This window comes from Falco cherrug, chromosome 3, assembly GCF_023634085.1.
Source record: "Falco cherrug isolate bFalChe1 chromosome 3, bFalChe1.pri, whole genome shotgun sequence".
In the NCBI taxonomy this organism is placed as follows: domain Eukaryota; kingdom Metazoa; phylum Chordata; class Aves; order Falconiformes; family Falconidae; genus Falco; species Falco cherrug.
This window is the reverse complement of record NC_073699.1, coordinates 70,057,216-70,069,451: the sequence shown is the minus strand read 5'-3', so window position 1 is coordinate 70,069,451 and position 12,236 is coordinate 70,057,216. Positions and strand designations below refer to the sequence as shown.

Here is a 12,236-nt window from a genome sequence, read left to right as displayed (position 1 = left end):
GACGTGCTGTGTAGCATGGGTGTATTCAGCTGAGTACAGTGCTCATCTGTGGGGTGAAGTATTATTTAGGCAGTTTTCCTTCACTGCGAAGATACTCTGCTTTTGCAAACAGCAGTAACAACTTTCTTTGATTTTGGTAATTCAGCTTATTAGTAAGAGCTGTGTGGCATAGTAAATACGCACAGATACAAAGCTCACTTTTATATGTGTTTTCTGAGAAGCGCAGCTGGGAGTAAAGTGGTGCCGTATCCCGTGGACATGTAAATGGCTTTGTAATTTCTTCTAAATACTGGTCAGAAAATGATACAGATTCTGTAACTTGAGGACATATCGGCTTGACCCCAGAAACTAAGCTTTGCTCAGTTACTCTGCATTTCATTGGTGTTTCTTGACTGACTTCAGTCATATTAATTTAGGTTTACATCAGCATACATGAGACTAGAGGTTAGCGCTTGGCATGCTGAATATGCACTGTGGCATAGAAAGTGAAGCAGGATGGCAGGGGACTGAGGGGCAGGAGAGATGCTCGTGGCATGTGCCTTGTGCCTCTGCAGACTTCAGCCCTGTACTCCCCGAGTCATGTTTAGCCCTGGTGTAGGTAGGTACAGCCTATGCTGAGGATATTCCTACCTTGAGGTCATGGCATAGGGTCATTGATCTCACTTTCTGACTGCTTTTCTCTGTAACCCATACTGACTTGTAGGTTGATGGTGAATTCATGGCTTTTAGGTAGTCATGTCTGCTCCTGTGCATGTGCACACACACACTCTACTACAAAATAAAACCTTCAAAGCCCTCACTGAGTAATCTTTACTGACATCAGTGAGCGCTTACTCATCAGAGGAGTCTTGCTGAGTTGAGAGGCACTTTCTTGTGAGTAAGAGTTAGCTGGTGCTAGCAATGGTTACCCAGCCTGGCCCCGTGGGGCGGTGTTATGACTCAATAATCCTAAGCTTGGCATTGTCTGGGTACGCGCCCATACACACAAAGTGTCGTTATTACCAGACTGGGACTTGAAAAATGTGAAATTGTTAGTTTCACTTCTGTTAGTGATGCTGGCCATCTGCTTAAAACCAGGCAAATAGAATACTTGCAGCCTCATAGGTTCAAGTGCCTCCTTGGCCGTGCATGGTGATGTACAACACTTTGTGTTTATGACAGCAGGCTGTGATGTGCTTCTGTCCCCTTGCCTCCTCTTTCGCATCACAGGCTGAATTTTTGACTCTTTGCCATCGCTACCCACTGACACGGAGATTTTGGGGTGCAGTCAGTCCAGGTTGGTCCTCTGTGTATACTGGGCATACACCTGCATGCTCTGTGAATTTGTTAAAAGTACAGGTCAGCTGTTAAGAGAAAACAGTACCAGACTTGTTAGGTAATGCTGAAAAAGAAGGCGGTATCATGATGATGGCTTTAGAAAACAGGGATTGTTCTCTGTAGTTCCCCAAATATGACAGAAGATGCCTCGCTAAGTATTGTTGAAAAATGTACTTGCTCACTAGAATGGCAGTAAGTGTATGATAATGCCAAAGGTAAGAATGCAGTTTAATGTAGTGACTTCAGAATCCTATACTTGTTCAGTATTTCTGCTTTTCTCATCTTGGTGAAGAGTGGAAGATTTCCTTTTTTTTTTCTTTCTTTTTTTCCCCCTCCCCTTCTCCTACTTCCAGTTTTGCAGAAGTAGCTGGTTTGTAGTTATCTGTAGTTTTGAGGTTATACATTAGCAAGCATCGTATTATTAACCCTTGGAAGTCAGTGTTGATTTTTTTGGTAGTATAAGCATAGTCTATGCCTATACATGTGGAAACAAGAGTCACAGATTTATTTTAAAGCTACAGAGGTGGATACGTGGTGTTGGCAAGAACCAGAGCGTACCCTAAGGCATCCTTACATTGCCAGTTAGGATGTGAGTCTTTATAAAAGTAAATTTTATTGTCTAGGTTAAAAGCCAGATTCACTGAACTAAATTAATCTCTGGTTCATTTCCAGTGTTGGCAGAGTTTAACCAGGGATGAATGTGGCTGTTCGGTTTAAACATTAAAGGATGCTACTGATGTGATATTTTTTAAACTAATACTAGAGAGAGCTCAGAGGTTTTTGGAGTTTCTGCATGGAGTTCCTGTGCTACCAATAATAAAATGGATCTATATTTATTTACTTATTTAATCAACATACGTGCCATGAGTACAAAGCTTGTAATTTAATACTCGGCCTTGGGCTGGCAAGCTGATCTGTGTAGGCAGATAGATACTAGTGGCCACTTGGAAACCTATTGAAGTGACTGCAAAGGTTTGCTCATGTGGGTCAGTCTGTACAGCTAGGGGTTTAGTTTCAGAGACAACTAACAATTCACTGTTGCTTAATTTTAGAGCACAAATAATTGCTTTGCTTATTCAAGAGAATAAACTGCTTCTCTTTGAAACGTTCCTAACTAGGGTGTAAACCCAGGTAATTTATGTTACGTGGCAGGAGAAACAGTTTGTCTACTGCATGAAACCCCTTTATATATCAGTGTAATCCATCCATTAGTTTATAGATTCAGAGTCCTCCTGGAAGTGTCACAAATCTGCAGTGCCCCTGAGCACCAGATTTAGCACTTGAATGTTCAGATGTAGTTTTCAGATCTATAAACTGTCTGGATCCTTACAGCTCCCCACTGGCTGTGTTTTTCAAGATGTTCAGGCTCAGCTGTAACTTACGCTTAATCAGAGGGGTCTCAGGCAGCCCAGACGGTAGCATTGCAGTTATCCAAAGGGACACTGTCATCTTTAAGATGACCTGAAAGCTTAGTTGGGTGTATAACATGATACCAGTGTGGAGGATAGCTCTGCAGCTGATGTCAGTTGGGGGCTTGGGTCCTGGCTGAGGCTTCCACCTGGTACCTGTAGGGTGGCAGAGTGTGTCTGCTGCAGGTGCAGGGTTGGGACGTGAAGGAACAGCTGGGAGTGTTTGTTCCTGTAGATTTTTCTGGAAGCAGTGAGGAGAAGGCAAAAGAAGGAAAGCTGAAGTGCCAGCTTGGGTAAATGAAACAGTAAGTGCAGTGCTGACATAGCATAGGGCAGATCATCTTGCCCCAGTGCTCTACGTGCCCTGTTGTGACAGTAGGAGCAGTTGAGCAGGGAAGCACATCGCGGCTCCCCTCCCTGAGTTTTCGTGCTGCAACTCCTATATGGATGTCTTTTGGCCAAAACTTCTCTCAGGCATCACTTTAGGAAGCATGTTTTGACACTGTCTGCTTGCATATGCACTTGGAGAGAGTCACTGCAGGTGTCACGGCAAAGATGACTCTTCTCTGGTGTGCAGTTGACTCCAAGGCAAAGAAGCCAGTGAGAATTACTTATTAAAAAACCTAACTATTCCTCCTGAAAACAGCATAAATGTTACAAAAGTATGTATCAGCATTGGGTTTATCTTTGGAGGAGGTGATTAGTTTTCATAGGAAATGTTTGTTTTAGAAGGTTCTAGGTGAAGGACATCATATTGCAAGTTTAAAAGGTTTAGTGTAAACCAAAATGGTATTTTAACATTTTCAGGGAACTGCTGGCTGCAGTGTCAGGTGACCTCATTTTACCCTGGATTTGCTGCTTTTTTCATAGACGAGCAGTTGTGTGGTCTCAGAAGGAAAATAACAGTGAGCAGTTACTCAGTTGTGTGGTCTCGGTAGCAATGTGCACATACTAAAGCTCATAAGCAAGACTGATGTATTCACTAAATTGTGTTGTCAGTATCTGGGGACATGTATGGACATGTAATCTTCCCCAGTGTGTGAAAGGAGAAAAACTTTCAGGCTTTGAAAGCAAAGTTCAGCTCCAAGGTCATCTTCAGAGAATATAGCCTCTTGCCCAGCCAAAGGTAGAGTTGTGGGGGTGTGTTCTTTTTTTCATGCACAATGGTATATGTACTTGGGCATGGAGATGGCACTTCACTGTGACTGCTGGTGAAGAGGTGACCTTAACAGAGGCCCTGGGCTGGGTCAGTTCCTCAGCCTGCTGTACCTCTTCTTTCAGAAAAGGATTGCTATGGACTGGCTGAGTGGATATGGAGAGGTGTGGGTGTGTTGTTGTTTGTTTGGGTTTTTTTTTGTGTGTTTGACACTGATACATGTGAAAACCAGGTCTGCTGTGAGACATCATTAACGTGCTAGATGTCCTATGCAACTTTGCAAGGGTAAGGAGGAAGGGATTTGGCTGGGATGTAGCAGTTGGCAACTGTGCTAAAACATGGTGAGGCCAAGTTGATGCAGTCACCAGGGTGCAGTCAGATTCAGTTGTCCTTAGTTACTCCTCAGTAACTAACTTCAGTGCTTAGTTACTCTTCCTGTGGTTACTGACAGGTGAGGCATCCCGTAGAGTAGCAGGCATCAGCATATTTGAGCTAGGTCATGCAGTACCTGATTTTACTGGTTTAATAATCTGGAGAAGTTTTACAACATTAAAAAAAGAGTTTGCATACTTCTTTAGATTAACAAGATCTGTCTCTTAAAGCAGGGAATTAAGATGTAATTATTCTGTATTTATGTAACAATCACTTGTAGTGGTGTGTGCTAGTATATAAACTTTTCTTTAGGATTTTTTCTTGTGACTTCATTTTGTAAAGCTATTAGGTGAATGAGAAATTGATTTATGTTTTTAAAATAAAATTTGAAGATAAGATCAAGCTTTTTTTTCCCCTCTCCCCCTCTGCGCATAGGATGTAACCATTGCAGTAGTGCAAAATGAAGTGAAAGCATCATTTCCTTTATGGTGACCCACCAACATGGAAGTTGTGCCTCATGCTGTGTGGGTCTCTTATCCATCCTTTCAAGCCCAATGGGCCAGGCTTCTTCAGCAACCAAATCTCCTAGAAGAGCCCTTGTCCCTTGTGGCATGGTGTCTTTGTTCATTGCAGCGGTCATGCAGTGGTGGGCAGAGCCCTGCCGGAGGGGCAGAGGAGGGAGTGGTGGAAACATGAAGGCCTTCATCCTGCAGCTGTGGGAGGGCAGGGATATGGTGTGGAGGTGGTGGCTCACCTCCACTGGAAGTGATGAGACGTTTTTGTTTGAAGTCCTCTAGTGGAAAGACTGTGTCCTCGCCCCCTGTCTTTGCTTTCAGGTGGGTAGGTTTTTTTTACCTCCACTTTAAGAGAAGTGTACGTTGAACTGTCGTGCTTTACAAGAAGAAAATGTTTCCTGTGGCAAACAGAAATTGCATACAGAAACCCGTATTTGATGTCTCAATTCTGCGTCTCTCTGTTCTTTCAGAAGAAAAGGCTTGATGCATTTCTTTTTGTTCCACTTGTTAAGTTTTGAAGGAAAATATTCAAATTGTACTATTCAAGACCATGTGAAATACTGAACTAATTATCTTGGCCAGCAGAGAAGACCCGAGGGAGTTGAGAGGTGGAAAGGAAAAGGAGGCAAAGATACCTGCCTAGTTAAAAACAGTGGTGTAGTGAAGTTAAGGACCCTTTAACATTTTTATGCTTGGACAGCAATTTTGTTTCAACTGTTAATTGACACAGTCATTGTCCCTGTTACAGCATGTGACTAACTATGAGGAAACACCTGAGTATCTTCTGATTGATGACATCTTGGTGACCTCATATGCAGTGATATACCTGTTTTCTTTCATTGGGGCCTGAACTCAGCAGCTGCTTGTGCTTTCCTCCATCCACAGGTGGAGAGGAATGAGTGCTGGCTTGATCTCTGGGCTGCTGCCCATCCTCAATGAAAACTGTTACTGCCTCCTCTTGATGGATGGAAGTACATCTCTGGATGTCAAACTGTAGTGTCTTTGTCTTCAGTTAGGCATGTAGGCAGCCCTACCTACCTTGGGCTTGTAAAAATTGCTGCGCCAGCAGGTTTTACTGAGTTTCCTTCTTCTGTTTCTGTTCATTCTTCAGCACTTGAAACTTGCCGCTCTTTGAATTTTGAGCGTGAAATTTCAGTTGCTAAATAAAACTTCAGTTATTCGTATAAATTACGAGGGAAGCAGTAACAGCTTCGTGTTTCTTATTGTTCTGGTTATGCCTGCTAGGAAACTTTAAGGAAATACATGGAGCTGTCAAGGATGTAAAAGCAAGAGACTCTTGTTCTTGAAGAGGAGAGACTTGGATGGCTGATGAAATCTCAGCCCTTGGGTGCTGCAGAGAAGTAAATTGAAGTCATTATGACATTATGGCAGAGAGTGCCTGATCTGCCAAACTGTCAGTGTTTGATGGACATGGTATCTACTGACATGATGTTGCATGAGTGCCAGCCAGTTTCTCTTTCTGTCAGCGCAGTGTTGATACTGCCAAGTGCCTGTTATTCCCTTGAACTATTGCACGTGTAAAAAAAAGCTGCTGATCAATACTAAAAATGGGCAATTTATGTTTGGTGATTATCAAACGTGTATTGATTTCTCCTTTGGTTATGGGTGTGTTATGTTAAGAAATCAGTGATTAAGAGGGTTGGAGTATTGGTAACAGATAATTTTTCTAAATTAAAACATAAACATTTGCAACACTTAATAACTTGCAAGAGATGAATAGTTTCCTGACAGCTTTTCAGCATCAGTTTCATGTGGGAGCTGACTCACTAGCACCCTAAAACTGAGGAGAAGAAAAATCAATGAAAGTATCATAGAATCATAGAACGATTTAGGTTGCAAAAGACCTGTGAGGTCATCAAGTCCAACTGTTAACCCAGGACTGCCAAGTCCATCACTAAACCATGTCACCAAGCACCGCATCTACACGACTTACATAAATGCCTCCAGGGGTGGTGATTCCGGCACCACCTCCCCGGGCAGCCTGTTCCAATGCTTGATCACCCTTTTGGTGAAGGAATTTTTCCTAATACCCAATCTAAACCTCCCCTGGTTTCCTCTTGTCCTGTTGCTTGTTACCTGGGAGAAGAGACTGACACCCACCCCTCTACACCCTCCTTTCAGGCAGTTGTAGAGAGCAATAAGGCCTCCCCTAAGCCTCCAGGCTGAACAACCTCGGTTCCCTCAGCTGCTCCATCTAAGACGTGTGCTCCAGACCCTTCACCAGCTTCGCTGCCCTTCTCTGGACACGCTCCAGCACCCCAATGTCCCTCTTGCAGTGAGGGGCCCAGAACTAAACATGGGATTCGAGGTGGGGCCTCACCAGTGCCCAGTACAGGAGGACAATCACTTCCCTTGTCCTGCTGGCCACACTGTTTCAGATACAAGCCAGGATGCTGTTGGCCGCCTTGGCCCCCTGGGCACACTGCTGGCTCGTGTTCAGCCAGCTGTCCACCCCCACCCCCAGGTCCTTTCCCCCCAGGCATCTTTCCAGCCACCCTTCCCCAAGCCTGTAGCATTGCGTGGGGTTGTTGTGACCCACGTGCAGGACCCGGCACTTCTCCTTGTTGAACCTCACACAACTGGCCTTGGCCCATCGGTCCAGCCTGTCCAGATCCCTCTGCAGACCCTTCTGCCCTCCAGCAGATCCACAGTCTCTCCCTGAGTTGGTGTCACCTGCAAAGTGCGCTCAATCCTGATGTCCAGATCATCGATAAAGATATTGTACAGAACTGGCCCCAGTACTGAGCCCTGGGGAACACCACTTGTGACTGGCCGCCAGCTGGATGTAACTCCATTCACCACTACTCTTTGGGCTCGGCCAGCCAGCCAGATGTTTTACTCAGTGAGCAGGAGGACAGTTGTCCAAGCCATGAGCAGCCAGTTTCTCCAGGAGAATGCTGTGGGAAACAGCGTCGCAAGCTTTACTAAAGATTAGGTAGACAACCTTTCCACTGCCTTTCCCTCATCCACTAGGTGGGTCACCTGGTTGTAGAAGGAAGTCAGGTTAGTCAAGCAGGACCTGCCTTTCATAACTCCATGCTGGCTGAGCCTGATTGCCTGGTTGTCCTGTACGTGCCTTAAGATGATCCATAACCTTCCCCAGCACCGCAGCCAGGATGTAGTTCCCCAGATCCTCCTTTTGGCCCATCTTGTAGATGGGTGTCACATTTGCTATCTTTCCCAGTTAGCCGGGACTGTTGTAAAATGGCTCAGTGAGCACTTCCCTCGGTGCCCTTGAGTGGATCTCGCGTGGCCCCATAGACCTGTGTGTCTCTGTGTGGTGTAGCAGGTTGCTGATCATTTCTCCTTGGATTATGGGGGCTTTGTTCTGCACCCCATCCCTGTTGTCCAGCTCAGGAATGACTTTTTTATTTTTCGATGTTTGATGTGCTTTTTTTGTTTGTTTAACCCAGCACAAAGTGATCATCCCAAAGAAATTATTTTATTACCTTGCTATGACTACATGCCTCCAAAATGAGTCTGGAAGCAGGCTCTGAGAGTGGATAAGCAGCAGAAATAAAGGCAAAGGTTGAAAGAGCAGACGCTGATATTATGCAAGGTAGCAGGTGAGAAATGACTCAGTAATGGTCGCAAGCATTCATACAGGGGGACAACCCCCCCCAGATTCCACTTAACAGTATTGATTCTACATTTGAAAAATGAACTGCAGCTTATTGCATCCAAGTTGTAGAGAATGTAGTCTGCAGATACAGGGAGAGATGCGACAGGGAAGTTTTTGCTCTGTGCTTAGACAACAAAGTAATGCAGGAAGGATTAAAGGACTTCTCAGGTGAAGTCATCCTCTGTTTAATGCTTGTTGAGAAAGCACTGGCACCTTGTGCTGGCTGAATATATTTTGGAGGGTTAAGAATATTTCTGATCTTCTTTTTAAAAATTATTCATATAGTGGCAAAGTTTCAGTCTTCTGTTGGCATCCTGTTGTACAATTCTTTCAAAGGGAGTGTGCTTTTTATTGTGTCATAATTTCTAAGGTTTTGGGTTTATTTTTTTTTTGTGTGTGTGTGTCTGATAGTTTATCATCTCTAGAGCAATGCACAAATTAGTTATTCAGACAAAAACTGTAAAATCTGGATGTCCTAATTATAGATTTCTCTAATTTGCACTCTTGTGTCCTGGTATTAAGTATTCCCATACTCTGAAGAGCTGAGTAATTAGGAATCCCATTGCAGTCAATGGGAATTGCAGTAATAAGCACTTTGAAGAGCAACTTCTTGTTAAGTACTTAGGCATGATGGTTTATAGAGATACCTGAGACTTGAAGTGTTTGTCTAAATTAGTAACCTTATATCTCCAGAGCCAATTAACTGTTTGAAAAATATTTGCACATCATTTGGGAGATTTCAGGTTTAATTTTAAATATTGTGGGTTTTTCGCTTAGAGCAGATGAGTAGAATTTGACTGAGTGTTTGAAGTACTGCCTTTTTGGAAGAAACGTTAGAAGTTTCACATGGAAATCTCTGACTAAACTTTTTGTTAAATCTACTGTGACATGATTCTACTCACACTTAATAGGTATGGGTAGCTTTGAAAGTAAGAATAGCCCCACTGGATTTAATCAGATTTTTTATGTGTATGTAGTTCCTCTGTTGCATAAGTGTTTGCAGAATTGGGGTTTGTGTAAAGTTTCAGTTAATGACTTAAGTTTCTCTTTGTTCCGTTCTTAATAATGTCAGGGTTTTTTTGTTCTGTTTTGTTTTTTCTTTGAAATATCTGAAAAGCCTGTATTTACAGCACAGCCCACCCTCTGCATTTGGTTTCAGAAAGGGAAATCATTTTAGGTCAGCTTTTTTTCTTGTAGAAGGAAAAAAGGAACGTGGCAATGGAACAGGTTTTGGCTTTTGTGCATGTTTCGTCAGTGATACAGTGGATTAATTCATAAACCTTTAGTAAGATCTATTTTGATACTTTTCCTTTCATTGTAAAACGTAGGTGCAAGTTTTCCTGGAGAATAACAACACAAAAGACTTAATTTAGAATTATAATTATGAGATGCTGACTTTACCATTTGGAGCAGTTTAATGGTTTTATGAGGAACAAGGAAACGAACGAGGCTTTCTCTAATGCAGGCCACTTTAGGACACTATAGATTAATGTGCATCAGGTATTTCTATTCAGGCAGTACAGAACAAAACATGAAAATGCTAAGACTACATCTTTTAGGAAACTATTTATAAACTAGCAATTTTAAATGCACCCTGTAATAGTGCCGTACAGTACGGACAAGGTGTGTGGCTCAGAACATCATGGATTTCCTCAGAGAATATGGAATAGTTCTTGTTACTAAATTTTAATAGGGCATTTACAAAGTAGCAATTAAAGCCTACTGAACCCCGCGCACTAAAGGGTAGACCAAAATACTTCCTTCAAAAACTCACTCTGTAACCTTCATGCCTCTCTCTTGCTCCTCACCCCACGCAAGAGATACTTTTTTTTTTTTTTTTTTCAAAAAAAGCAAATGAGGAGGCTTGCAAAAAGCACAGATGAAGTTTTCAAAGGAGCCTCCAAAATAACATGCCTGAGTCTCTTCGGCTACTTTGAAAATGTCAATTTACACTTCTCTTTGGCTGTCTGTATTGTGTATCTGTGCACATGCAAGTATATAAAATTTACTCTATTGTAAAACTGGCTTAACATTGCTTTCAAGGTAAATGTAGTTATTGAGGAAAGGTTGTATTAGGCTCAGGTTATTTTACCAGTGTTTGACACTGAACCTACATTCCAAACCAATGTTGCCTGTAATAGTTTGTGGAGTTGAAGCAATGCTTGAGTGAAAGGAGATGTCTTCATGTGACTGGGTGCAAGAGTGAGCTGACCTCAAAGACATTTCATCTATGGAACTCGCTACACCAAGATGTTATCAGGGTGAAACAGTACAGTTCAGGCTAACTAATGGAGAGGTTGTGACATACGGCTTATGACATAAGAGGGCTGTTCAAAGCATGGTCAGGAAAGACGCCTTTTCAAACAAGGGTGCCGTTGGCGGCTTCTGAGTCACTTTGTGTCTTCTGAAGTTGGGGCATTGGTCTACTCTCTTATGGCTATTCTTACGAGGAAGTGATGGCGCTGGAAGTATTCTTTCCCCCTAAAAATCACTACTGTAGTGGCTCAGATTTTAAGGAAATATCCTCATGATTGTGCATGCTTTGTCATCTTGGTACCAAATATGAACAGTGTCCATTATAAAATGGCTTTTTCTTCCAATAAAATTGATTAAAAAAAATAGCGCAGCAGTTAAGCTTTAGGTCAGCCAAAGTTAAGCCACACAGTGCTTGCAATGTCAATGAAACTACAGTGACATACATGACAATGAGTGGTGACCTGGTGGCACTTGCACTTGATTGTCTTCAGGTTTTTTTTGTACAAGAGAGTCCAGTTTGTATTAGAAGCAAACCCTGTAGTATTAGGAAAGCAACATACTACTTTGCTCTGCAATTTACATCTCATGTACTTAATTGAAGAATAGCTTTATTAAACCAGCCACTGCTTGCAGGTCTTCTCCAGCAAGACTAAATCTGAGGCTTGTTTAAAAATGTTTTTTTCTTCCTTTCCCTCAATGATGAAGTAAGACAGAAGCAGGCAGACTCACTGCTTGTTGCTTCTCCATTCATGGAAAAGGTGAATTCAAAACTATCAAACCAGTTTCCTGTTTAAATTGCTGCATTTTTTTGTTGCCCAGAACTGGAATTCAGATGAAGCAAGAACCAACTATTTCTTTCTGACCTTGACATGTGCTTGCTTCTCTTGGCCAGCTGAAAGAATGTTAGAACAAATTTCAGGGCAAGACACTAAGAGATTAATTAAATCCTTGCATGTAGTTTTTCAGTTATTGGTTGCATTTGTTTAGATAAGTGATTCAACTAATTGTAAATAAAAACAATTGTAATACTTCCAGGAAATCTTCCTGTGGACACTAAAATTGAAGGGTGAAGAACTGTGATTTTGTGCATGTTTGACGATTGATATTTGATCATTGTGGAGACTCTCCCTGGGAATATTTTATTGTGCTGAATGAATAAAACCAACTTTTGGCTTCAGCCTTTGTTCTGTAAGGTACTTTAAATGAAGATCACCTTCAGTGCTTGGCAGCTGCATTTCTTCCTTTAGGGCTTTCACCAGTGGAGAACAGGAACAATAATGTGGAGATAACTTAATTATAAAATGCATAGATGTTGTTTCACTTATTTGCTCAATAGGCTGGAGACATGGGAATAGGAACCAGTGAAGCAATAAGCATTCTTCTAATAAAAAGCATTTACAAATTAAATAGCTTTTAAATTCAGTATTGTGTGCTGTGCTGAAGATATACTGTGGGTTTATGCCTTGGAGTTCAGTCGTTTGAGTATTTTTGGGTTGCAGATCCGTTACAAGGAAACGTAAGGTGATAAAAGCTGCTTGTTCAGTTGCGCCTTTCAGTTATTTAATGCA

General features: G+C 42.2%; 1 protein-coding gene across 4 annotated transcripts in view; it reads left to right on the top strand.

The window, feature by feature from the left end:
• ZNF516 (zinc finger protein 516) overlaps nucleotides 1-12,236 on the top strand; it is a 114,250-nt gene that overhangs the window by 14,517 nt on the left and 87,497 nt on the right. The window lies entirely within an intron of this gene.